Source organism: Mirounga angustirostris, unplaced genomic scaffold (assembly GCF_029215605.1).
Source record: "Mirounga angustirostris isolate CCGP_5_RB_7025 unplaced genomic scaffold, mMirAng1.0.hap1 SCAF_1, whole genome shotgun sequence".
In the NCBI taxonomy this organism is placed as follows: domain Eukaryota; kingdom Metazoa; phylum Chordata; class Mammalia; order Carnivora; family Phocidae; genus Mirounga; species Mirounga angustirostris.
Genome location: NW_026991709.1, coordinates 88,232,973 through 88,258,712, shown reverse-complemented (window position 1 = coordinate 88,258,712; position 25,740 = coordinate 88,232,973). Strand labels below are relative to the sequence as shown.

Sequence of the window (25,740 nt, the reverse complement as noted above, 5' to 3'; positions counted from 1 at the left end):
AGTGATATATTAGTTTCAGGTGTACAATATAGTAATTTAACACTTCCATATAACATCCTGTGCTCATCACAAGTGCACTCCTTAAACCCCATCACCTATTTAACCCATCCCCATATCCACCTCCCCTCTGGTAACCATCATTTTGTTCTCTATAGTTAAGAATTTGTTTCTTATTGTGCCTCTCTCTCTCTCCTTTTTTTTTTTTTCCTTTGCTCATTTGTTTTGTTTCTTAAATTCCACATATGAGTGAGATCATATGGTATTTGACTTTCTCTGACTGACTTATTTCGCTTAGCATAATACTCTCTAGCTCTGTTCACATCACACAAATGGAGAGATTTCATTCTTTTTATGGCTGAGTAATATTTCCTTGTGTGTGTGTGTGTGTGTGTATACACATATATATGACATCTTCCTTGTCCATTTATCTATTGCTGGACATTTGGGCTGTTTCCATAATTTGGCTATAGCAAATAATGCTGCTATAAATATCAGGCTGCATGTATCCTTTGAAAGTTAAGGATTCCTTTTGTCTTGCTCCTTTTAAGACTTTTTTTTCCACTATATTTTGCAAATTTAATTACAATGTATCTTGGTGTTGGCCTGCTTTTGTTGATTTTGATAGGAGTTCTCTGTGCCTCCTGGATCTGGATGTCTGTTTCCTTCCCCAGATTAGGGAAGTTTTCAGCTATTATTTCCTCAAATAAATTTTCTGCCCCCTTTTCTCTCTCTTCCTCCTCTGGGACTTCTATAACATGAATATTATTATGTTTGATGGGGTCACTGAGTTCCCTAAGTCTAGTCATATGTTGCGTAATTCTTCTTTCTTTCCTTTGTTCAGCTTCATTATTTTCCATTATTTTGTTTTCTAGGTCACTAATTCATTCCTCTGTTTCTTCCAGCCTGCTATGCATTACATCAAACCTGTTTCCAAATTCATTTGTTGCATTCTTCATCTATGATTGATTATTTTTTAACTCTTTTATCTCTGTGGTAAGGGTCTCACTGATGTCTTTTATTGTTTTCTCAAGCCCAGTGCATATATTTATGATTGTTGCTTTAAATTCTCCATCAGGAGCTTTGCGCAGTGGCAGTATCGTAGCCAATGAGGTTTATCCGAGGCGTGATTATTGCTAATTGAAAACTTTTCCCAAATTCTCCATCAGGCATGTTACATATATATATTATATATATTATATATATTATATATATATATATATTATATATATATATTTCACTTAGATCTCTAGCCATGGTCTTATCTTGTTTTTTTCATTTGGGATTAATTCCTCCATCTTGGCATTTTGTCTAAGTCTCTGCCTTCTTCTCTGTGTTAGAAAAGACTGTTATGTCTCCTGCTCCTGAAAGTAATAGCCTAACGTAGGAGACGTCAAGTAGTGCCCAGGGCCTGGTGTTTCAGGGAGTGTCTCTGTTGTGTACCACATATGCTCTGCTGTCGTATTTTGTATCCTTCAGGTCAGGCATCTGCAGAGACTCCGCTCATCTGCTGTTGGGCACTGTTTGGTTCCTGGCCTGAACGTGGTGTGTTTTAACTAGGTGTGCTCTGGTCTGCTTGTGAAATGAGATCTGACACCAAATCCAAGAACTGAGATCCTGCAGAGCTCTCTGGTCTGGAGAAGCAGTGTGGGGAGGGGTTTGTGCTGGTCTTCTTGGGGAGGGCCTCACCACAATGGGACTGAGGCAAACTTGACTGAGCAGGACAGCCCGACCAGAGCACAAGTGGTGGGGCTTGGTGTAAGCAAGTTAGGCAACCAGTGTTGGTGCTGAACTGATTTCCCTCAGGTAGCTCTGTGTTTAAGCTGAGGGGCAGGGAAGGAAAAGTTTCCAGACAGCTCCTTAGTTCCTGGAGAAGCATCTCCATGAATGCTGCTTCTCAGGGACACACTCTAAGAGGAGTGAACAATCTCCCCACTATGTGCCCCAGGCATTTTTCAGATCACTGTTTTCACACTATCTGTCCCCAGGTTGTTTGCCTGACTTCTCTCTAGGAGCAGGGCACTGCCCTCAAGGCTTTATCCCAGCCAAGCTCACTGACTTTTAAAACTCCAGGCTTTAAGCCCCGCTGGTTGCAAGAACTCATGAAATTCAGCCCCTCTCAATTTTCAGGTCAATGGCTTTGGGAAAATGTTCTCCTTGTGCATTCCCCTGTGTACCCCTCTCTTTCTCTCACCCTTCTCCATGACCACAGCTCCCTCTCCTCTTGCAACACTTCAGTTTCTCCCCTAAACCACATCTGTGCACTTCCTTTCTTCCTCAGTGGCCTCTTGTCTCCCTTTCTTTGTGGAATTTCTTCTGTTCATCTTCAGGTCATCTTCTGGGGTATTTAGGATGATTTGATAGTTACCTAGTTGTGTTCATGGGATGAGATAAGCCTAAGGTTCTCCTATTCCATGGCCATCTTCCTCTCCTCTCTGTGGATTATTTGTGGGGGTTTTTTTTTTCTTTTTTCTTTTCTTTTTCTTTTTTTTTTTTTTTTTTGGTGCTGTCATATAAGTTCTTTATACATTTTGGATATTAACCCTTTATTGGATATATCATTTGCAAATTTCTTCTCCCACTCAATTGGTTGCCTTATAAAGTTTTATTGATGGTTTCCTTTGCTGTGAAAAAATTTTCCTTTTGATATAGTCCTAATAGTTTAATTTTACTTTTGTTTCTCTTGCCAGAGGAGACACAGGTAGAAAAATATTTCTATGGCCAATGTCAAAGAAATTAGTGGCTTTGTTTTCTTCTAGGAATTTTATGGTTTTAGGGCTCACATTTAGAAATTTAATCCATTTTCAGTTTATTTTTGTGTAGAGTATAAGAAAGTGGTCCAGTTTCATTCTGTTGCATGAATGAGTTTTGCATTTTGTCCAGTTTTCCTAACACCATTTGTTGAAGAGACTGTCTTTTCCCCATCATACATTCTTGCCTCCTTTGTTGTAGATTAATTGACCATGTAAGTATGGGTTTATTTCTGGACTCACTATTCTGTTCCATTGATTTGTGTGTCTATTTTTATGCCAACACCATTTTGCAGCTTTGCAATATATCTTGAAATCTGGGATTGTGATACTTCTAGTTTTGTTCTTCTTTTCCAAGATTGCTTTGCCTTTACAAACCTGTCGTTCCATGAAAATTTTAGGATTATTTGTTCTAGCTCTGTGAAAAATGTTATTGATATTTTTACTAGGATTGCATTAAATCTGTAGATTGGCTCAGGTAGTATGGATATTTTAACAATGTTGGTTTCATGAGCATGGAATATCTTTACATTTGTTTGTGTTATCTTCAGTTTCTTTCATAGGTGTTTTACACTTCTTGGAGTATAGGTCTTTTACCTCCTTTGTTAAGTTTATGCCTAGATATTTTATTCTTTTTGGTACAATTGTAAATGGAATTGCATTCTTAATTTCTTTTTCTGCTACTTCATTATTATTCTATAGAAATGCAACAGATTTCTACATATTAATTTTGTGTCCTGTGACTTTATTAAATTCATTTATCAGTTCTAGTAATTTTTTGGTGGAATCTTTATGGTTTTTTATATAGAATATCATGTCATCTGCAAATAGTGGAAGTTTTACTTCTTCCTTACCAATTTACATGCTTTTTATTTCTTTTTCTTGTCTGATTGCTATGGCTAGGACTTCTAGTACTATGTTGAATAAAAGTGGTGAGTGTAGACATTTTGTCTTATTCCAGATCTTAGAGAAAAAGCTCTGTTTTTTACCACTGAGTATGAACTTAGCTAAGATATTACTTTACACTTTTCAAAATGGCCAAAATTAAAAACACAAGAAACAACAAGTCTTGGCGAGAATGTAGAAAAAAAGAAACCCCATGCACTGTTGGTGGCAATATAAACTGGCGCTGCCATTGTGAAATACAATAAGAAGTGTCCTCAAAAACTTAAAAATAGAATTACTATATGATCCAGTAATTCCACTACTCGGTGTTTACCCAAAGAAAACAAAAACATTAATTTGAAAAGATATATGCACCTCTGTGTTTACTGCAGCATTATTTACAATAGCCAAGATACGGAAGTAGCCCAGTGTCCATCCATAGAAGAGTGGATAAAGAAGATGCTGTATATACACACGATGGGATATTTTTCAGCCATAAAAAAGAATGGAATCATGATAAAGTCCCAATAGTTCATTTTTGCCCTTGCTTCCCTTGCTTTTGGTGATGATTCTAGGAAGAAGTTGCTGTAGCTGAGGTCAAAGAGGTTGCTGCCTGTGTTCTCCTTTAGGATTTTGATGGACTCCTGTCTCACATTGAGGTCTTTCAACCATTTTGAGTCTATTTTTGTGTGTGGTATAAGGAAATGGTCCAGTTTCATTCTTCTGCATGTGGCTGTCCAATTTTCCCAACACCATTTGTTGAAGAGACTGCCTTTTTTCCATCGGACATTCTTTCCTGCTTTGTCAAAGATTAGTTGACCGTAGAGTTGAGGGTCCATTTCTGGGCTCTCTATTCTGTTCCATTGATCTATGTGTCTGTTTTTGTGCCAGTACCATACTGTCTTGATGATGACAGCTTTGTAATAGAGCTTGAAGTATGGAATCATGATGCCACCAGCTTTGCTTTTCTTTTTCAACATTCCTCTGGCTATTCGAGACCTTTTCTGGTTCTACACAAATTTTAGGATTATTTATTCCATTTCTTTAAAAAAAAGTGGATGGTATGTTGATAGGGATTGCATTAAATGTGTAGATTGCTGTAGGGAGCACTGACATCTTCACAATATTTGTTCTTCTGATCCACAACCATGGAAAATTTTTCCATTTCTTTATATCTTCCTCAATTTCTTTCATGAGTATTTTATAGTTTTCTGAGTACAGATTCTTTGCCTCTTTGGTTAGATTTATTCCTAGGTACCTTATGGTTTTGGGTGCAATTGTAAATGGGGTCAACTCCTTAACTTCTCTTTCTTCTGTCTTGTTGTTGGTGTATAGCAATGCCACGGATTTCTGTGCATTGATTTTATATCCTGCCACTTTACTGAATTCTTGTATGAGTTCTAGCAGTTTTGGAGTGGAGTCTTTTAGGTTTTCCACATAAAGTATCATATCATCTGCAAACAGTGAGAGTTTGACTTCTTCTTTGCTGATCCAGATTTATTTCTTTTTGTTGTCTGATTGCTGTGGCTAGGACTTCTAATACTATGTTGAAAGTAGTGGTGATAGTGGACATCCTTGCTGTGTTCCTGACCTTAGGGGAAAAGCTCTCAGTTTTTCCCCATTGAGAATGATATTCTCTGTGGGTTTTTCATAGATGGCTTTTATGATATTGAGGTATGTACCCTCTATCCCTATTCTCTGAAGAGTTTTGATCAAGAAAGGATGCTGTACTTTGTCAAATGCTTTTTCTGCATCTATTGAGAGGATCATATGGTTCTTGTTCTTTTATTAATGTATTGTATCACATTGATTGATTTGTGGATGTTGAACCAACCTTGCAGCCCAGGGATAAATCCCACTTGGTCATGGTAAATAATCCTTTTAATGTACTGTTGGATCCTATTGGTTAGTATTTTGGTGAGAATTTTTGCATCCATGTTCATCAGGAATATTGGTCTGTAATTCTCCTTTTTGATGGGGTCTTTGTCTGGTTTGGGGATCAAGGTAATGGTGGCCTCATAAAATGAGTTTGGAAGTTTCCCTTCCATTTCTATTTTTTGGAACAGTTTCAGAAGAATAGGTAAAAAGCTTTTGCACGCAAAAAAAACAGTCAACAAAACCAAAAGACAACTGACAGAATGGGAGAAGATATTTGCAAATGACATATCAGATAAAGGGCTAGTATCCAAAATCTATAAAGAACTTATCAAACTCAACACCCAAAGAACAAATGATCCAATCAAGAAATGGGCAGAAGACATGAGGAGACATTTTTCCAAAGAAGATATCCAAATGGCTAACAGACACATGAAAAAGTGCTCAACATCATTCGGCATCAGGGAAATCCAAATCAAAACCTCAAGGAGATACCACCTCACACCAGTCAGAATGGCTAAAATTAACAAGTCAGGAAACGACAGATGTTGGTGGGGATGCGGAGAAAGGGGAACCCTCCTACACTGTTGGTGGGAATGCAAGCTGGTGCAGCCACTCTGCAAAACAGTATGGAGGTTCCTCAAAAAGTTGAAAATAGAGCTACCATAGGACCCAGCAATTGCATTACTGGTATTTACCCCAAAGATACAAATGTAGTGATCCGAAGGTGCATGTGCACCCTGATGTTTATAGCAGCAATGTCCAAATAGCTAAACTATGGAAAGAACCAAGATGTCCATCGACAGATGAATGGATAGAGGAGATGTGGTATATATATATATATATATATATATATATATATACACACACAATGGAATATTATGCAGCCATCAAAAGGAATGAAATCTTGCCATTTGCAATGACGTGGATAGAACTGGAGGGTATTATGCTGAGCGAAATAAGTCAATCGGAGAAAGACATGTATCATATGACCTCACTGATACAAGGAATTCTTAGTCTCAGGAAACAAACTGAGGGTTGCTGGAATGGTGGGGGGTAGGAGGGATGGAGTGGCTGGGTGATAGACATTGGGGAGGGTATGTGTTATGGTGAGCACTGTGAATTGTGCAAGACTGTTGAATCACAGACCTGTACCTCTGAAACAAATAACACATGATATGTTAAAAAAAAGAAGATAGTAGGAAGGGAAAAATGAAGGGGGGTGAAATCGGAGGGGGAGACGAACCATGAGAGACTATGGACTCTGAGAAACAAACTGAAGGTTCTAGGGGGGGGATGGGTTAGCCTGGTGATGGGTATTAAAGAGGGCATGTACTGAATGGAGCACTGGGTGTTATATGAAAACAATAAAACATGGAACACTACATCAAAAACTAATGATGTAATGTATGGTGATTAACATAACACAATAATAATAAAAAAAAAAGAATAGAATTTTGCCATTTGCAAAAACATGGATGGACCTTAAGGGTATAATGCTAAGTGAAATAAGTCAATGAGAGAAAGACAAATGCCATATGATTTCACTCATATGTCCAATTTAAGAAACAAATGAACAAAGAAGAAAAGACACACACAAAAAAACAGACTCATATATAGAGAACAAACTTGTGTTTGCCAGAAGAAAGGTAGGGGGGCAATGGGTGAAATAGATAAAGGGAATTAAGAATGCACTTATCTTGGGGGTGGCTCAGTTAGTTACCAATCAGACTCTTGGTTTGGGCTCAGGTCATGATCTCAGGGTCGTAAGATCGAACCCCTTGGTGATCCCTGTGGATCACCCAGTATGGAATCTGCTTGAGATTCTCTCCCTCTTCCTCTCCCTCCCCCTCTAACTCTCTCCCTGCTCACACACTCATGTTCTCTCTCTCTCTCTCAAAAATAAATAAATAAATAAATAGATAGATAGATAGATAGATAGATAGATAGATAGATAGATAAATAAATAAAATCTTTTAAAAAAAGAATGCATTTATCTTAGGGAGCACTGAGAAATGTATAGAATTGTTGAATCATAAAGAGGAAAAAAAACTGTTTTTCCTTTTTTTTTTAAATCTTAACATTTTTGCCATCTCTCCCATCCAGCCAGAGGCAAGTCTTCATGGGACAAGCATTTCCAATTATTCCAAGCTATTTTGCTCATAGTTGGACATAGTGCATAGAAAGTTGAAGACATAGAATAAATAATTTATAGCAAATTATTATCTTTGGCACAAGAAGGATTTTTTTCTCCCTTTTACACACTGGGGTTCATAAAAGCAAATTGAATGAGCCATGATAGCATAGTATTTGCTATCTTAAATATTAATTTCAAATTCACTACATCTAATCTCTCATAATAAACCTTTCAGATTAATACAATCATATTCTCATGCTTCTGAAGGGGAAATCGAGAATCAGAAAAGAGATTCATATTACAGAGTTAGGTGAAATTTTTACATGACCTGAATCAGATACCATAAAAGAATTTACTGGTTTTCTGAAATTAACACTTATGAAACCTCACTTTTTAAAAACAGAATCCCTCATACACACATTTTCATTTATTCATTTTCAATATTATTTAGAGTTTAGGTACAAAATATTTAAATAGACACTGACAGAAATCAAAATAAAACACATTTTTGCCATGGAGGAATTCATGACTTCATAACAGCTAATAAAACTATGACTTATACAACTTATTGAGCACTGTCTACATGCCATGCACATACATATTTACCTGTATTAATTTATTTACTCTCACAGCATTACTATGAGAAAACTACTGCTATTATCCACATTTTTCAGATGAGAACGCTGAAGGGCAGGGAACTTAAATAACCTATAAAATTTCAAATATTTAGTAGTATTTTGGAAATCATAGCAACTCGTGGATATAAATTCTAAATGTGCAGTCAGCTATTTTTTCCTGAAATTGAGATATGGGTTCCAAAGCCTTCCTACAGAACCCTGTAAAGATTTTTCACAATCAATCATTATGATGATCTACTGCAAAAGAATTGCCTTAGAATTCAAAGAGAAGCACTAACTTCTTAGCATTTTCCTCTCTTCACTCTGTCCTTCATCTTGTAGTATTATAGTCTCTAAGTAGAAGTAGAAGCGGTTGTGAGATTGAGCCCTGCATAAGGCTCCATGCTGGGCATGGAGCTTACCTGAGATTCTCTCTCTCCCTTTGCCTCTCTCTTTAATTAAAAAAATAAAATAAAATAAAAATAGAAAAAAATAAAAGAAGAAAACTTTCTAAATCTGATGAGAAATATCCATAAGAAAAAAAAAAGCCAACAGCAAGTCTCCTACTCAACAGTAAAATGTTGACTGCTTTCTATAGAGATAAGAACCAAGAAAAAGTTGCTCAGCATCAGGACTTCTATTAAAAAAACTGTAGGAGTAACTAAGCAGTTCAGTGAGGCAAGAGGGGGCAAATGTCCTAGAATTATTACATAGAATATGATTTAAAAATCCAAAATAATTTGTAGACAAGCATTGAAATAAATAAATGAATTTAGTAAGATAGTTGGATATGAAGACAATACATAAAAATCAATTCCAATTTTATATACAAGAGAGAGAGAAATTATAAATTTTAAAAATAGTCTACAATAATAATTTTAAAAAATCAAGTACCCAGAAATAAAGCTACCAAAATAAGGAAATGAAAAAAGGTAATATTTAAAAAGAAACACAAAATAAATGACTAGACCAAGTTCATAATCTGTGAAACTCAATAATTTAAAGATATAAATTTCTTTAAATTAATCTGTAAATTCAGTATACCTTCACATTAAAAAAAATTCCGTCTGGGTTTTTTGCAGAAATGTACTGGATTACTTAAAAACGTACATGAATATGCAAAGGGTCAAGAAGAGGCAAAAAAATCTTTAAAAAAAGAAGAAAGTTAATGGTCTTATACTATCTGGTATCAAGATCTGTTGTAAAGCTGAAGTAATTAAGACTATGCTATTTGTGTATTAATAGAGAAACTCACCAATAATGCAATAGGAAAGTAAAGTGCCTAGAGAGAATGTATGGTCTTTTCTATATTCAATAAAAGGTACTGGGTTCACTTGATAGCCACCTAGAAAATAATATGTCTTCATACTCACATCACACTATACAAAAATAAACAAACAAACAGGAAGGAAGGGTGGGAAGGAGGGAGGGAAAGAGGGAGGAAGGAAGGAGAGGAAAGAAAGAAAGAAAGAAAGAAAGAAAGAAAGAAAGAAAGAAAGAAAGAAAGAAAGAAAGAAAGAAAGAAAGAACAAACAAAAGAGAAGAAAGAAAGAAAGAGAGAGAGAGAAAGAAAGAAAGAAAGAAGAAAGAAAGAAAGAAAGAAAGAAAGAAAGAAAGAAAGAAAGAAAGAAAGAAAGAAAGAAAGAAAGAAAGAAAGAAAGAAAAAGAAAAGAGGGGCGGGCGGGAGGGAGACAAGGAAGGAAGGAAGAAAGGAAGGAAGGAAGGGAGGAAGGAAGAGGAGCTTTCATAGAAAAATTTAGGAGAATATCTTCATAACTTAGGTTAGGCAAGACTTTCTTAAATAGGAAACAAAATGTGCTAATCATAAAAGAAAAAATAATAAACTAAGCTATATTAAATTTAAAAACTTCTGGGTGCTTGGGTAGCTCAGTTGGTTAAGCATCCGACTCTTGGTTTTGGCTCAGGTCATGATCTCAAGGTCCTGGGATCAAGCCCAGTTTTGGTCCCCCACTCAGTGGGGAGTCTGCTTGAGGATTCTGTCTCCCTCTGCCCTCCCCCTGCTCGCATGTACGCTCGCTCTCTCTCTCTCTCTAAAACAAATGAATCTTTAAAAAAACTAAAAACCTCTTTTAATCATTAAGACAGTAGAAAGGCAAGCCCACAAAATGGAAGAAAACATTTGTCTATACAAATGACTTTTATCTAGAATATATAAAGAAAAATACACATGAGGTATAAATGAGAAATGGCAAATACACAGAAACTTCACAAAAGAGGATATCCAGATGGCTAGTAAACATATGAAAAGATGTTCAACTTCATTAGTCATCAGGTAAATGCAAATTTAAACCTTAGCAACCACCACATACATGCCAAATGGCTAAAATGAAGGGGGCAAAAAATTCCAAAATTCTCTTAGAAAACTATGGACCAACTACATTTCTCATATGATAGTTACAGTATATATGTATTGGTACAATACTTATATTGATACAATATCTTTAAAGAAATATTTGGTGTTATCTACTAAAGCTGCAGATATGTATAAGCTATGGCCCAACAATTCTACTTATAGGTACATAACCAACAGAAATGCATGTTTTCCTAAAGACAGGTACTAGAGTATTTATAGCAGCACAAATTAAAATAGTCCCGAAATCAAACCTCAAATACCCATCAATAGCAGAATAGATAAAATAAATTGTATATTCACTCAACTTGAGAGCAATGAGAGTGAATAAACTACAACCACGTGCAAAAAAAAAAAAAAAAAAAAAAGAGAGAGAATCTCACACACATAATATTGAGATAAAGAGGCCAGGCACAAAAGAATACATATTGTATAATTTTGTTTATATAAAGCATAAAAATAAGCAATACTAACCTATGCTGTTGGAAGCCAACATGGTGATTCTGTTTGGGCAAGTCAGAAGTTACTGGAAGTGGCATGGAGAGTAAGGAAAAAGGTGGTTCTGGGGTGACAGGAATGTTTTCCACTGGGTCCTGGTTACATAGGTGTGTGCAGTTTGTGAAAACTCTGCCAGCTATAAAGAATTCATATGTGTACTTTTTACACATATATGTATTGCTATAATACAGGAATTCCAAAAATAATTTAAAAATAAGAGCCACCACCTGCATGGTGCTTAAAAATCTCTAGATTCTGAAGTAATTAAAAATGACAAGTTTGAGTTCGCAAGTCAAAGAGATTTAAAGAAAATTAAAAACTTTTAATTTAAAGCATAATTCTCTTTTATTAACCTAATTTTACTTTCTACATCTTAATAGAATGAATGGTTTTATTAAAAAATCACTTTTAATTAAACCTTTGCACATCTATGCAATTCCATCAATGAATTTGCAAACAGGTTGCAATGAGTATTTGCCACCTGGCATTGATTTTGTAGAAATAGAAAAGCATGTAACAAAATTCAACTCAACATTTAGAGGTGAATTTTACTACCAAAAAAAAAAAAAAAAAAAAATCAAATATTACTATTCTAGCTATTTTGTCTCTCTATGAAGATTTAAAACCTAAATGCCTAAATTATTTAGTTGAATGCCTCTATTTTAAAAATGCATTTTGGGTCACTGTAATATCCTTTTTACCCCACATCTTTGACAATACCTTTGGGTCCATTTATGCTCTTTAGGCTTCTGCTCCCATTGCTCCATCCAAGCACTAGATTGAAATAAATATTTCATTTTCCTATGAAAACATTTAGTGAAATCTAGTGTCAATCCAAGGACAAACTGTGATATACTGAAATGGATCATCAGTGCCTCCAAGCCCTTATTTCTGCCATGCTCTCTGGCTGCCCGCCCCCCCGCCCCAACACACACACACTCGCCTTTACTACCAGGTATCCTATGTTCTCCAGGCCTGTACCCATGGAGGAATCCTGCTGAGCCAGTCCTCCATGAGTCAAACACTATGTCAAACTCCTCCTGCCCTTCCTGTCAATAAAGGTCATCAATTCTGTATTCCATTCTCTCAGGACCAAGTCTACTTTCCACAGGAGGAAATAAAATTAATCTAACCTCTAATAATATATGTAAATGTACAATTGCTGCTTGGCCCAGGAAAACGTATCTCCCACAACAGTCCTCTTGAGACTAGGCTTTTACTCTAAAGCACAATGCTAACAATGGGCTTATTAGACTTCATGGAACATCGGCAGGAGAGATTTTGTGGGCAGGAAGGAACTCCTGGTGCCCTTCTAACAGTTTTACATGCATGTATCTAGTCTATAGCAGATCTTATGCAATCCACTCATATCATAATACTTCAGTACTTACCATACTCTTGTAAAAGACAGTCAAAATAGATCACAAAATAAAACAATGCTAAAATATTTGTTTATTAAAAATAAAAAATCAAGTTTGAGTAACAATCATTCAGAACTGCAACTAGACAGTGAGATGTCAGCCATATTGGTTTATTTTCTGCATAAAAATGTACTTATATATTTTTAATTGTATAGGATCTATCTTTGGAGAAGCTGATTATTTGAAACTCTATTTCACTGGATTTTATTTTTCACATCTTAATTTTCTAATATAGTCTAGAAATGCCAAGCTTATTGGAATGTTCTGACCTTTGAAATTAATAACTCAGTTTTAAATAATTGATCAGAGTGGTCTAATATCTAAAAGAATGTCTGATATAAGTTTTATCCACAATATTTGGGATAGCAAAGGACAGTAATTTATTTTTAGCTTTCTTACTTAAAAACACGATAAAAACTAAAAAGGGGGGATCTACTTTAAGATCTTTGTATAGAAAGTCGTAACTGTCAATTTAGGTTTAAAAAGCTCTCCATTCTTGTGACATTTTCTCAGAACCCAAATGAATGCTGTATATATGAAAACCAGTTTCTTTGAGAATTTCATCTATTTTATAAAGTTACTTAAAATTTCATGGGAATTTCCAGTTGAATATAATCAAAAGGAGAAAAATGGAATAGACATTATGACTCAGCAGTTGTTTTAGTACATGAATGCTCTAAAGGTCTTGACATTTATTTCCTTAAAAAAGGTATTTACTTTCTCATTATATATTTATAATACAAGAGAAGAAGCTAAAACATATACCCTGCAAACATTCTGTATTATTGCAAAAGGTATGGGAAGTCTACTGGTGGAGTGATGAAGACAAGAAATAAATCAAGGTCACTAGACAATAAGATCATGGCCCTGAGTAAAGTCTGAGACAGGAACTGTATCTGGAAACTAAGAGAGATTATGGGAGTTAGTGAGACAAGTTGTGGAAAAAGCCAGATGTTGTAGAACTAACACAGCCATGAATGAGAGAGTCACTAAAATTCTGTTAAGTGAAAAAAGCAGCCTGCAGCAAAATATATGAAATATTAGCACTCCAAGTAAAATGGCAGCAAAAATACTCAAAGCTTTACTATGTATAAGAGAGTATCTGCTATATGTTCTTATATTTTCCTTCTCCTATTCTCCCTCCCTATCACCTATCCCTAAATAAATACATTTGTAAAGCCCTCTAAAAGGATACATATGAAGCAAATAATAGCATTACTCTATGTGCAGACTTCCAGAGAAAGAATAAGACTTTGGTGGTGGGGGTGGGGGAGTGCTGTTGAAAGAATACTTTAGGTTTAGATATCTACTATCACTATTATTCATCAATTTTTATAAGGACAAAGTATTCATGTACTAATTTTACAAAACCCAAGAATTTAAATCTATAAATAAAACAAAACAAATGACTAATTCAACCAACAAATAAGAAGTAAGAAGCCACAAACCTATAGGTTAGGAGTCTGCAGGGTAGAGTAACAAGTATACAGAAAGAGTTTCAGCCTCCAGATCTCGGAGTACACCTCCTCTTCTGCTACGTGCTCTCCCATTCAATAAACATTAACTGACTTACTATGTGCCTGGGACCACACAGCTGTTGGGTTTGTGATGACTCCTGATTGTGGGGAAGACAAGCAATTACAATACATCATGATATGATTTCCTTGGTGATCTGCCCTCTGCAGTCCTGCATGCATAATAACATTTTACTTGTGCCCTACAAGGTGAGGAAAAAAATGGAGGAAAAAACCTTTGAAGGAAAGACTTAGTGAAGTGCAGAAGGATTTATAGAGAACAAGCTACTTCAATTTGGATGTTAGAAATGATGACCTGTATCAGATCACCTTGTTGTATAGAATGTAATCTCTAGAAAGGCCTTGAAATATTTCCGGGTTCTTTGAAGTTGGTCATGACAAGCTGAACATAGTGAACCTTCAGTGAATAGACCTTCTCTGAACATAATTTCCTTCAAATGGCATCCATGGAATTGCCAGAAGAAACTACAAGACTCAGGAATGGAAACAGAAACTCCCCATAGTCTGCATGTGTCCACAGGAATTTTCACCAACTTTCAGTGCCTTGATGATATTTCACATGATCATCAAAACTGATGAGCAATTACAGTGCCCCTGGAGATGACAAATGGGTGTGCTTCTAATAATAAATATGCTGATATTGATAGATTTAAGATTGCATATATAGGAGATGACCAGTGTGTGCATTTTCATGGAATTGCTTTCTTCTAAAATTTAGCATTTTTTAGCTTAGTGTCTGTATTAATCTCCCAGCTGGCTCAAATATAGGAGATTGAAGATTTTTCCCTAAAGGTGAAGCCTATTCTGACTCCCAGCCAATCCTGACCGAATCAAAGAAAATATTTGGAAATTAATTTGGAATAGCAGCTGAGATCAAGAATTAATGTGCAGTGGGTTTGAGGATGTGCCCACTAAAATTACAATATATAAAACTTGGCCTAGGGCTCTGTTTCCAGCTTGATATGCTATCAAAACCTGCCAAAATTTGAAATGGTTTCCCTTTCCTGGCCCTCCATAACTTGATTACTTTAAGTGGAACAAGGTAACAATTTTAAGTATTTGGGGCCAGATGATAACTTTAAGTAAACAAGAGATGGAAACTGGTTAAATAATTTCCATATCAAAATCTCCCAACAAACATAATGCCAGGATATTATCTGAGCTATCTCCTCCGTCTTTCTGAAAGTGAGATTCTTCAACTGTCAAAATGGCTGTAAAATAAAAGCAAATATACACTTAGATAAGGAGAGACTTTATCAGGGACTACTGCAATAGGGAACATACCTAATCATAAATCTGCAAGTGTCTCAAAATAAAAACAGAAAAAGGCCTGTGAGACAGAAAAGGTGGTTTTCTCAATGTTAACATCTTCCAAACAAAAGCAGAATATCTCAACCAGGATATTGACATTAATACACCAAGATACAGGACACTTCCATCACCACTTTTATAACCCTTTTATAACCACACCCACTTCTCTCTCACTTTCCCCGCCTACTTAGCCTGGCAACCACTGATAATTTTTCCATCTCTATAATTTTGCTATTTCAAGTATATTACAAAATGGAATCATAGGCTTTTTTCACTCAGAAAAATTTTCTGGGAATTCATTCAGATTGTTGCACAGATTAGTCATTTTGTCCATTTTTATTGTTGAGCAGCTTCCATTGTATGAATGTACCAGTTTTAACATTTCATTGATTGAAGGGCAATTGGGTTGTATCCAATTTGGGGCTGCTATGAGAAAAGCTCCTACAAACTTTGTGTAAAGGCTTCTTGTATGAACATAATTCTTTATTTCTCTGGAATAAGTACTCAGAAGTGCATTACTGGGGTGCCTGGGTGGCTCAGTTGGTTAAGCAACTGCCTTCGGCTCAGGTCATGATCCTGGAGTCCTGGGATCGAGTCCCGCATCGGGCTCCCTGCTCGGCGGGGAGTCTGCTTCTCCTTCTGACCCTCCCCCCTTTCATGTGCTCTCTCTCTCTCTCAAATAAATAAATAAAATGTTTAAAAAAAAAAAAAAGAAGTGCATTACTGGATTTTATGGTAATTAGATGTTTAATTTATTAAGAAAGTGAAAAAGAGTTTCCCACAATGACCATACCATTTTACATCCCCAACATACAGCAACGTATGAGTGATTGAGTTGTTCTACATCCATGTCAGCATTTGGCATTGTCAATATTTTTTTATTTTAGCCATTCAGATAGGTATGTAGCAATACCTCATTGGAGTTTTAATTAGCACTTTCCCAGTGGTTTATGATATTGAACATTTTTCATGTGCTTACTTGCAATCTGTATATCTTCTTAGTGAAAAGTCTATGTTGACCATGTTATAATTGGATTGTTTGTTACTATTGAGTTTTGAGTATTTTGTTGCAGGGTTGTCAAGCAACAAACCACAGACTGGGTGGCTTAAACAACAGAAATTTATTTTCTTGTGTTTCTGGAGGTTAGAAGTACAAGATCAAGGTTTCAGCAGGGCTGGTTCTTGGTTTGTACATGATCCTCTCCTCGCTGGGTCTTGATATGGTCTTCCCTCTGGTGTGTGTCTGTGTCTTCATTTCCTCTTATAAGGACACCAGTTATATTGGATTAGGGCCCACCCTAGTGACTTCATTTGAACTAAATTATTTTTATAATTATGCCATTTCAAAGTCCTTGGGGAAAGGAGAATGCCCTATTAGAAGGACTGAAAGATGGTGGTCAGCCTGGCTGGAGAAAATGAGTAGTCCCACAGGAAGCTAGTGAGACAGACCTGCTTATGCCAGACCTAGTCAGCCACATTAGGCAATTTGAACTTTACCCTAAGAGCAATGGGAATGGCATGAGGCTGTGATGCCTCCAAGTGCTGTCACCTTTCTTTGAGGAAGTCCACCTCTATATTTAGTGCACTGATAGTTTTTAACATGAATCAGTGTTAAACATTTCTTTTTTTTTTTTTTTTAAGATTTTCTTTATTTGAGAGAGAGAGAGAGGGGGAGAGAGAGAGAGAGAGAGAGAGAAAGAAGGCATGAGTGGAGGGTAGGGGCAGAGGGAGAGAGAGGAGAAGACTCCCTGCTGAGCAGGGAACCTGGTGCAGCACTCAATCCCAGGACCCTGGGATCATGACCTGAGCCGAAGGCAGATGCTTAACTGACTGAGCCACCCAGCTGTCCCAGTGTTAAACATTTCTGACCTAGGTGGTTTCAGATGAGAATGTCAGTGTCTTTTTGTTTTTCCACTATAAGTTAGGTGTCTTTTTTTTTTTTTCTTTCTGGCTACTTTTTAGATTTTTTTCTTTGTCTTTAGTTTTCAGAACTTTATAATTGGCCTTGGCATGGATTTGTTTGGATTTATTCTGTTTGGGATTTTCCCAGCTTCTTAAATTTATAATTTCTTTTTTCTCTTTTCACAAACTTGGGAAGATTTTAACCATTATTTTTTTTAATTACTTTTTCAGCCCTGCACTTTTTATCTTCCTCTTTTGGGACTCTCATGACATGAATGTTAGCTCTGTTGTTAGAGCCCATCAAGTCTCTGAATCTGCTCATCTATTTTTCATCTACTTCCTCTCTGTTTTTCAGATTAATTTCTATTGTTCTATCTCAGAATTTGTTGACTCTTTCCTCTATTCTCTCCATTCCTATTGAGATTATTTACTGAGCTTTTTATTTTGGTTATTATATTTTTCAGTTCTAAACTCACCTTTTGGTTATTCTTTACAGCTTCTATTTCCTTGCTCAGGGGTAGTATTTTTTAATTTATTGTAAGCATTTAGTAATTGCTTGTTGATGCAATTTTATCATGAGTTCTTTAGGATGCTTGTTAAATAATTCCAACATCTTGCCATCTGGGTTTTGGCATCTATTAATTGCCCTTTTTCTCATTCCATTAGAAATTTACATTTTCTTGGTATTACAAGGGATTTTTCATTAAAATGTGGATATTTTTGGATTAAGTTATAGGATACTTCTGTTTTAGTTGGCTTTTCTTGACACTATTCTGGCATGCAAAGAGGAGTGCTGCCTCATTACTACCAAGTGGAAGTAGAAGTCCAGATTCCCCTTCTTGGGAAGGGGGCTCCTTGTTATTGCTGAAATGGGTGGAAGTTCTGGCTTTCTAAGTGGTTCTCATTGATGCCACAGTGGGGGTAGCATCATTACTGCTGGGTGCTGATGAGAGTCCTAACTCCTCTCAGCCTCCTCTGAACCCAGCACAGCAGGAGGAGTAGAGGTGCCTCAATACTACCAGGTGGAAATTGAAATCAAAGATCCCCAAATGTTTCCATTTATTTGACTGGGGAGGGGTAGGAGCACTCCTTACAGGTCAGGTCCTTGCTTGGCTTTCTCTAAACATACCTGGTAGAAGTGTTAGAGCTCTTTGGTACAGCCTGGCAAATATGGACGTTTAGGTGCCCCACTTGCCTTTGTTGGTGGGGGTAGAAATGAGGTAAGATTTTTTTCTATGTTGTTTGTCTGGAGTAGAACAGTTATTGCTTAAAAGTTTTCTGTCTTATTGGGGAGGGTATGTGCTATGGTGAGCGCTGTGAATTGTGTAAGACCGTTGAATACAGACCTGTACCTCTGAAACAAATAACACATGATATGTTAAAAAAAAGAAGATAGTAGGAAGGGAAAAATGAAGGGGGGTGAAATCGGAGGGGGAGACGAACCATGAGAGACTATGGACTCTGAGAAACAAACTGAGGGTTCTAGAGGGGAGGGGGGTGCGAGGATGGGTTAGCCTGGTGATGGGTATTGAGGAGGGCATGTACTGCATGGAGCACTGGGTGTTATACGCAAACAATGGATCATGGAACACTACATCAAAAACTAATGATGTAATGTATGGCGATTAACATAGCATAATAAAATAAAATATAAAATAAAATACAATAAAATACAATAAAATAAAATAAAATAAAATAAATAAAATAAAATAAAATAATAAAATGTTTTCTGTCTTGTGAGATCCTTTCTTGATCCTTTGGCTAGATAGAACAGGCTTTGGGGAGGACATTTTTGTCCATACCTGTTGATCTTTCCAGGTTACCAGCCTCTTCATCTCCAAGCATATATGAGAAAAAAAAACAGAGAAAACATAGGGTCCTTTCTCGGGCCCCAAAGTCCCTAGCCAGTCCGCTTACCTTTACCCACCTGTCAGAGTTTTCTGATGTTTGTTTCATATATAAATACAGGTTTCTTCACTGAACTTAGTGAAGGGAATAGAGGAATGTATGTCTATTTTATCTTCCCAGAATCAGAAGTCTCTCCTTAAGTTTTTAAGTTTAATTTACAAATTATGGTACTCTGTTTTATTCTAATAAATTCTAAAAATTACTTTTAAGATTTTTTTAGCTTAGCAAATTGAATTTCTTAAATAATGCAAGCTGCATTTATAAATTTAATACATTCAGAGTTTTTTTTTTTCCTTTTACCAAATTCAAATATATCTAGTAATCAAAATGTTGGCCAATACTTAAATTATTCTAATATTAAATTACTTTAATTTTCCTAATGTTTACAAACACATCCAAGTCATCTTTTACATTTTGAATTAAAACTTCTAACAATAAAATTACTTATATATTTTAATGGGAAACATAAGATTATTCTGTTGTATAATATGCCGAGGTGTCTTAAATATTTAAAATATTTAAGTAAGAATCATACTCATATTTTCTTTTTTTTTTTAAAGATTTTATTTATTTATTTGAGACAGAGAGAATGAGAGACAGAGAGCATGAGAGGGAGGAGGGTCAGAGGGAGAAGCAGACTCCCCACCGAGCAGGGAGCCCGATACGGGACTCGATCCCGGGACTCCAGGATCATGACCTGAGCCGAAGGCAGTCGCTTAACCAACTGAGCCACCCAGGGGCCCCATACTCATATTTTCTGAACTTAACAAAAGATTTGTAGTAAAATAGGCTTAATATACTTTATTATCTCTAAACATAAGTCTGAACCTTTCCGGGTGAAACAAGAACTCACTAGGAAATACTTTCATTAACCCAAACATGTTGGAATTACCGTTTCAGCAGCTAAATTTACACATTGAATATTTGAACAAGGGCAAAGACTCAAAGCTGTGGTTATTCAGTGATTTTTCTCATTGCAAAGACTGACACATCGAGGTCCTTACAGGTGATTGGTCTTTTCTGGATTCACGACACATCACTGTTTAATTCTTACAACTGATTGAATCTGGTATCGCACACAGCCTGTGGCTAACTTTCTTTAATGTTGAGTTTGACTTTCCAATTTTCCCATATTTTTATTATTTTTACATTTTAATTCCTTCCCACCTGGCACAAAAGGCATATTAAAAACATTTCACTATATAATATACCTTTACACTTTTTTTCCTTATTTCTGCTAACTTTGTCACTTAATTGGAGTTGATAGGTTTCCTATATCTTTTATATTTTTCCTATTGAGCACTCTTCTTCACTATACATGTACAGACAGTCCCCAACTTATGATGGTTCAACTGACAATTTTTCAATTTTATGATGGTGCAAAAGTGATAGGGATTCAATAAAAATTTCACTTCAAATTTTGATCGTTCCTGGGCAAGGGCTGTGTGGTGCAGTGCTCTCTCATGACGCTGGGCAGTAGCAGCAAGCCTCAGCTCCCAGTCAGCCTCTCAATCACTTTCAGTATTCAATAAATCACATGAGATATTCAACACTTTATTATAAACTAGGCTTTGTGTCAGATGATTTTGCCCAACCGTAGGCTAACGTACATGTTCTAAGCACATTTAAGTAAGGCTAAGCTAGCTACAATGTTCAGTAGGTTAGGTATATTAATGCATTTTTGGCTTATGACATTTTCAACTTCTGATGGGTTTATCAGGACATAACCCCCTTGTGAGTAGAGGAAAATCTGTATATTAAGGGAGTATACAGTATGCTTGCTTATCCATATCCCCAGCTGCTAGTTGGACAAGTATTCCAATAGACTAGACACTATTATGAATCCACTCCCTGAGTAGCTGAGTATTCATGCTACCTAGAGCCCAAAAATGATGTCTTACCCACTAAATTAGAATATCTTTGTTCAGGTTGAGTTCACTGCAATCTACATAGAAATTATAGTAAATACAAGTTGGCATGACTTCCTGGCTTGCCATAATTCCCCAGCAGCCAGGTCTATGCTATCCTCCCTGTCTAAGGGGAACTACTTCACTCATACATTAAATCATTGTTTGTAATATGGGCTTACAGAATGATACTCTGAATTACCCATGATCTAGAAACAAGCATAAGATCCAGTCTGGATAAACATTAGCATCTCTACCACAACACTGTGTTGCAGAAATTGGAATAAGCAGTGTGTACCCGGAGTTCATTCTCTGAATTTTTTTCGAAATGTTGCTGAGGGTAAAAGCCTCTTCTTTTTCAGTAATAAAGCTGTAAAAAGCTAAGCCTAGAGCTTCCAGTGGTCCCCCCACGATCATGTGGAAAAGTGGTCAGTGGTAGAGGAGCATTAATGTAATGTAACAGAAAGACCAGAAATGGAAGAAAGACAAAAAAAAAAAAGTCCTAATGACATGAGGGTTCTGCTTCTAGTCATTTCCATTTATATTTCTGCAATTTCTGGTTACATAAGCCAACATACCCTTCAGTTTCCTAAGAGGTTTCAGGTTGTTTGTTACCAGCAGCAAGTGTGTCCTAATCACAGCTTGAAGCCTCCCTCAACCGACAGGTTAGCTTTATACTCATATTCCTTTCTACCTACTCTCATGCCCACTTGAATTATAAATACATGAGATTTATCTTAGATACTATAGCAGGTTTTAAACATTCATAATCAGAAAAAAATTATCTAATACCTAAAAGAAAGGCACCAACATGGCTTGATGTCCTATTTGTAAATTGAAAACAGTTGGCCTATTTGTGGAATTACCATGCTAGAAGGTTATGGTTATTTTTTCTTGGTTTGTGGGGTTCCCAGTAGCATTATAACGATGTAAATTAATATGATTTCATTTCCCTAGAGGATATCATCTATGCTATTCATTCACTCTAAGCCAAAACAAGTCAGAGAAAAAGTATAATTTGTCATTGTGACTTTCCAGAATTTGCTTAGTATCCCAATTCTTTACATCAGCTTTTTCTTTTCAGTTCCATTTATAGTATTCCAAAACTGCTGAGAAATTATCCCCTCAAAGAAAATAAGTTCATATTCTTAATAGCTGTGCTCAGATAAGGATACTAATCTATGCCTTACAGAATTATTCTAAAGATAAAATGAGTTGTCTTATCTCTCCAATTACCCTGAAAATCTCCTTGAGAATAAAAATCCTGTCTTCCACTTCTTTTTCCTTTACACTGTGCCAGCAAAGAATTTTCTTCTCCTAAAAGACCCACACAATTCTCATTGACCAATTAAAAGTAGAGTATAGGTGTCTTCCTGTTCTGAGCATTTCAATTCTAAAGCTCTCAGGTGGATAAACAGTCTATAGTGGGGGAAGTGAGGGGTTGTCTCAATGGTCCAGAGCAGGGTGTTGGAGTCTATACAGAGTGAAGATCCTATCACCGAAGAAAGGACAGCAAGATTTGGGGAGTCAGAGTTCAAACAATGTTGGAGCCCAAGTAAGGTGAAGAATGATCTCTTGGAATTGGGAAGGTGAGTATCCAGGAATATAGAAATAGAGCCTGAGCAGGATAGCATCCACCCAGGGGAAGAAGTGAAAACAGAGATGGGAGACTGGATACATAGAAGAAGACCGATTAATGAAAGAATAAGAGTTCCTTGAACAAATGGCTTAGTCCAGGTTTGGACAGGGAAAGTACATGAGGAGCCTGGAACATATTTTTATTTTAGAAAATAAGGAAGTGCTCAAAAAACAATGGGAACATGTCAAAAAGACAGAGTAGCCAGCTTGAATAAGCTCAAATTGGCCAAATCCAGGAACAATCTGAACATCAAAATAAATGATAATAACAGTGGATTATAGCCCTTTGAACAAAAAAAGGAAACCATGAATCCATATGCTATAAAAACATAAATAAATAAATTCAAAGTTTGAAAAGGGATATTTTTATAGAGTTAGAGTAACCCTCTAAATGGTACTTATTAATTTCAAAGATTAAAAAGGGTAACTTTAAAATTGAGTCATCTGATAGATAATCACTTTTAAAAAGTGATCCAAGTGAACATCATCAGTAATGGGACAAGCTGAAACCATGCATCACCAGATAAGGAACAATGAAAGAAGCATAGCATCATTTCTGTAACATTCCTGCCAAAGAGGAATAGCTTGACTCTAAATATAAGGAAACATTAGATAGCTACAATTTGAAAGTTATTCCACAAGACAACTAGACTTTAATCCTCTAATATGTCAAGGTCATGAAATGAAGGTAAGCTTAAGGAACTGTTACAGAATAAAGAAAACTAACAACTAAATGCATGAGTGATTCTGAACTAGACCCCTTCATCATTTATAAATTACATTATTAGGGAAATTGGCACAATTGGAATAGAACCTGGTAAAATATATCAGTGCTAACTTTCTGGTTTTGAGGGTTATGTTATGGTTATTTAAGAGAATGTCCTTGTTTGTAGGACACAATACTAAATATACTATATATATAGTATATATATGTATATGAATAATAGTATACTACTTCTAAATAATACTAAGTACTATTAAATACTGGTCTTGTTTGTATGACTAAAGTATTTGAGTGTTATAGGGCATTAGGCTGTCAAATTAATCTCAAATGGGACAGAAAAAAATGCTCTTTGTTCTGTAAACCCAACTAGAAAAGTTTGTTTGTTACAAATGCAATAAAAAAATATCATTTACTAACATTATAGGACATTAAAATACCCTATAATTAAAAAACTTTACATATATACACAATAAGAACTACAGGTATTGTTTATTTCATATACTGCTTATCTACACAGTTAATTGTGCTTTTAGACAGAAATCAAACATTATCTCTTAGATAAAAATCAAGGCAACTTCTATAAAATAAAAATACAGAAACAAGTAATTTGTTTGTGTCAAGTAATTGTGTTATATAGCTTTATAAGATGCCTAAGAAATTTGGTTCCACTTTTTACTTTTCCCCTTTGCTTTGCCATCAGGTAAGTGGCATTTGGAGATAAGAACACAGTTATTTCAATTCCTTTACACACCACATTGCAATTGTGATTTCACTTGTCTGTCCACCACATGGTGAGCACCTCAAGGACAGGACCCTTGTGTTGTTTAGCTTTGTGCTTCTTTCAAGCAAACATAATAATTAATAAAAGGCTTTTTTCATGGATTTGGGGGCAGTCTGATGAGGGATAGGAATGATCATTATCACTTGAAATGAACGAGCAGTGCTAATGGAAGGTGCCCTCAGGGCACATCAATACACCTAAGGCGGGTGTGAAGGTGAGAGTGGAAGGGAGAATCTATATATTGATGCAATGGTCAAAATGGAAAATTTAGAGCACCATAGGCATCGATTTTTAATCTATAGGTAATATATGTGCCTTCTCCTCCTTATTCTCTTCTATGAGAACAGCCTTTGCCTCAGAGGTAGGACCCTGAGATCTTTATACTATGTGACTCTCCATGGCCATAGCTTATTGGGCACGGAGTGGACACCTAACCACTAGAAACTATCTAGAGGCTGGACTGGGCCAATTAAATTCTTTCTTCCAGGAATTCAGAAATGGAACAAACTACAGGCATTGGGCTAGTGAATATAGGTAAAGAAGCTGAAAAACTGGCCTAAGGAAAAAGGGAAAAAAGGGATGGGTGCAAAAAGACCAATCAATTCCATAAATAAACTAAAAGTGCTGCCCTGCCCAAATTTTCCAGGACTGATTCTAGTCCCAAACTTACTTGTCCTTGGCTTTCATGTGATGTATTTGAAAGAGGAGGATATTTTGAGGAACCTCAACGAGGTAAATTTAGCTGGAGCACTCTGCAAATTAGAGAGGGATAACAGGTCAGAGAGGCAGCCATGAACTTTGTGAGCCCTACTAAAAATTCTAGATTATTCTGAGTAAAATAGAAAGCCACTGGATGTTTTGTTCTTTTTGTTTATTTGCTTTTGGTCTTTAACACAAGAAGCGAGTAAAGTATGCCTGTAGCTTGATGAATTGTACATTTACCTCCCCACACACATATATATATGCAAGCACCATGTAACTACCACCCTGATCAAGTATACCACACTTCTAGAAATCCAACAGTCTGTTCCCATTTAATATCCCTTCTCCCCTCAGATGTAACCACTAATTTGACTTCTATTAAGGAGACTAGTTTCTCCTGGTTTTGAACTTTGTAGAGAAGATAAAATAGGCAGTTTTTGCTTCAATTTTCTTTTGTCAATATATCTTTGATACTTTCCATGTTTTGCACATACAGATTTTTTTGAGATTGCCAAGATCATATGAATATATCACAATTTATCCATTCTTCAATTGTTGGGCATTTAGGTGGTTTCTAATTTGAGACTATTGTGAATAAAGCTGCCACGAATATTCTTGTACATGTCTTCTTTTGTACATATGCACTCATTTTTTATTGGGTGTATAACTAGAAGTGGAATTGTTGGATCATAGGGTAAGTATATTTGGATTTGGTAAAAACCACTAAAGAATTTTCTAAAGTGAATACACCAATTTATACTCTAACCAGAATGTATCACAT

The 25,740-nt window shown here is 36.0% G+C and overlaps 1 non-coding gene across 1 annotated transcript; it reads left to right on the top strand.

The window, feature by feature from the left end:
* Window positions 1–1,076: 1,076 nt before the first annotated feature.
* Window positions 1,077–1,215, top strand: LOC123834912 (U4 spliceosomal RNA). The gene has a single exon (XR_006788509.1). It is a non-coding gene; the product is annotated as a U4 spliceosomal RNA (small nuclear RNA).
* The last annotated feature ends 24,525 nt before the right edge of the window (window positions 1,216–25,740 follow it).